Raw genomic sequence first — 3,183 nt, 5'->3', positions numbered from 1 at the left:
AGTAAACTATGCAAATTTATTAGCAAACATTGGTGGTCCCGAAGAAAAAATAGTTTGTGGAGGGTATGTATCGACTATACTTGGTTTAGATAAACCATGCCCTAAGTATTCTTTTTCCTTACCACATATTGATCAATTAATAGATGCCACTACAGGATATGAGCTTTTACATTTTTTAGATGCATATTTCAGGTACAATCTGTAACAACCCGATCGGTTATTTTTAGTTTTGGCATTATGTTATGTGACTTGAGACCTCCAGTAGCTTCACATGATATATAGTGACTTGCGAGTATAGTTGGTTTTGATTCTCTAGAGGTTCAGGATTGGGTTGGAAAATTAATTCTCAATTTGGAAGCTTTATGTTGGAAGAGTCGACCAAGAATTGACTTAGATAGGTGTTCCTTTTAGGTGGTCTAGTGCATCTGAGATCTTTTTGAAGCTCAAGACAACTTTGACTAGGACCCCAATATTGGTGTTTCCCACAAGTTCATGGCAATACATAGTGTATTGTGATGCTTTACGCATCGGTCTAGGTGCGGTGTTGATGCTAGAATGGTAGGGTGATAGCTTATTCGTCATGACATATGAAGCCCCGTGAGAAGAATTAGCTAGTTTTTGATTTCGATTTGGCAGTTAATTGCATGCAATTAAGACTTAGAGGAATTACTTGTATGGTGTGTGATGTGAGGTTTATACTGATAATCAAAGTCTTGAGCATCTGTTGAAGCGAAAGGATTTGAATTTGAGGCAGAGGAGGTTGTTGGAGTTGTTGATGTTTATGATATTACTATTCGGTATCATCCGGGGAAGGCTAATGTGGTGGCTGATGCCTTGAGTAGGAAGGCGGGGAGTATGAGGAGTTTGGCATTTACTCCAGCTAGGAAGTGGCCTTTGGCTACGGATGTTCAGGTCTTGGCTAATTGGATATTTCACTGCTTAGAAGAGTTCTCTCTTGTGTTGCTACGCAGTCGCTCTTCTTTGAGCGCATTAAGGCCCGTCAGTATTATGATTCCTATTTTCTTTTCCTTATGGATAAGGTGTTGTGAGGTGGTTCTTAGGTGATGGTCCTTAGCGATGATGGTGTAATGCATTTTAAGGGTTGGATTTGTGTTCCTAGTGTTGATGGTTTGTGAAGTTAATTCTTGAGGAGGCTCATAGTGTGAAGAATTCTATTCACCCGGGTGGTACGGAAGATGTATCATAAATTGAAGAAACATTACTGATGGCGGAGGATGAAGGAGGACATTGTTGGACATGTCTCGTGGTGTTTTAGTTGTCAGCAGGTCAGGTTTGAGCATCAGAGACCTATTGGTTTGCTTCGGAAGATGGTTATACCATAGTGGAAGAAGGAGCATATAGGTATGGACTTTGTGATAGGATTACCACAGACCTTGAGGAAGTTTGATGTTATTTGTGTGATTGTGGACAATTAACGAAGTCTGGGCATATAATTCAAGTGATGAGTTCTTAAATTTTGAAAGTTTGATGTGATGAGATGGATTTACTTGAGATACAAAGGGAGTACCAATGCTTGATTATCATCATTGTGTGCAATATACTCTTGGTTTTTTGATTTGTGGATAGACCTTTCAATTGTTCATTGGTGGAGTGAAACTGATCCTTGCATCTTGTTGACAAGTGTGGACTCTGGAGGATCAATTGACTACATTATGGTTGTACGCATGGCAAGGTCATAGAAAGATGTCGCTATGAGGCAAAGCATATGGGCTACCTCATGTGTGAAGATTGGGAGTTGTATAATTTCGTATGAGGTTCTTAAGAAGAGTTTTACCTTATATCCAATGGGATCTATGTACTACAATGTGAGTCTAGGCCGCTTGAGGAAGATGGCATGACTGTCACAAGGTTTAGTGTGCATTTGGGCTGATAATTAAGGATGTGTTAAGGTTAGTGCAACACGAGCTTATGCGAAATTCAGCTGAGTAACAGTGAAAGATCATGGTAGCCAAGGAGGAGCAGTCATTGTAGGTTCTTGGGAGATGTAATTATGGCTTAAAGCCAGGTGGGGGCGTTTCCATAAAATATTGGATAACATGTTCATGTTCTGTTTTAGTTTATGGAGTAAGGCATGCTTGTGGATTAGTAATGACTTGAGGAGGTGACATCGAGGATGATTTGAGTAAGGAATTTGTTGGATGCGTGATCTATTTCACCTTATTGATAGATGAATGTTTTGGAATGACACGGGTTTGATATTCTTTGTGGATGTAGTGTGCAATGGGAAGTGGCTTCACGCGTTTGCTTAAGGACAAGGTTACTTCTCTTTCGAATATTCATATTATAAGGGATCACTAGTTGTTCGACATGATTAGCTATGTATTCGGGAACAGGACATAGTGGGTGACTCTCGAGAATGGTTTTACCGGATTCATGATCAATGATGTGGTACCTACGGATTTCAAGATTGTTGTGGGGCTTAGGATTTGTGACTTGTGTTAGATTGTGAAATAGACTTGGAGTATTTCTGCATAATAACCACTTCATTGAAAGGTTCTTCAGAAGACATTTCGGGTTGAAGAAATTTTGGGTGCATAAAGAGAATAAAGTGTCTATGTGTCTTAGGATGATGTGGTTTCATATTGGGATCACCTGGGATGGGTTTTGGTTGAGGACCATTGTGTGCTGGGAAATGGAAGTGTTATCTTGGAGGTAGGTCAAGAGTAATCTAAAGAAGTTGGGTCAGTGTAGTAGCGGCTTGGATCATCATGGTAATGAAAATGATCAGTTCCGTTGGTTTGATAGGGCCTTATAGGTGCTTTTGTGTCGAGGCTATTTGGTTTGGTAGTCTTCGTCACTTGGTTGATTTAGAGGGATCCAGTTCTGATGGCTTGGTTATGCACAAATAGGTTTCAAAGATTTTACGATGGTTTTGACCACAATTTGAGGTTGATGTTTTCTACCTGTATGGAAAGTTTGTTATGTGCTGTGATTTTCTCCTGAATTGAGTTTAGTGAAAGGTTTCTGGTCGATGGAGTGTTTTTGAGGAGGACCATCCTACTTTGTTATTAAGAGATGATAATGAAAGTCTTGTATTTTCATATAATATCATGATAGATGGCGTGAACCGTGCGATACTGGGATTGAACTGATAAGGTTGTATGAAATATTTAATATGTTCAAGAGAATGATAGCGCTATCTTCAATAGCATGAGAGAGGTG

Source organism: Nicotiana tomentosiformis, chromosome 8 (genome assembly GCF_000390325.3).
Source record: "Nicotiana tomentosiformis chromosome 8, ASM39032v3, whole genome shotgun sequence".
Taxonomy (NCBI): Eukaryota; Viridiplantae; Streptophyta; class Magnoliopsida; order Solanales; family Solanaceae; genus Nicotiana; species Nicotiana tomentosiformis.
Note: the sequence above shows the minus strand (reverse complement) of the source record.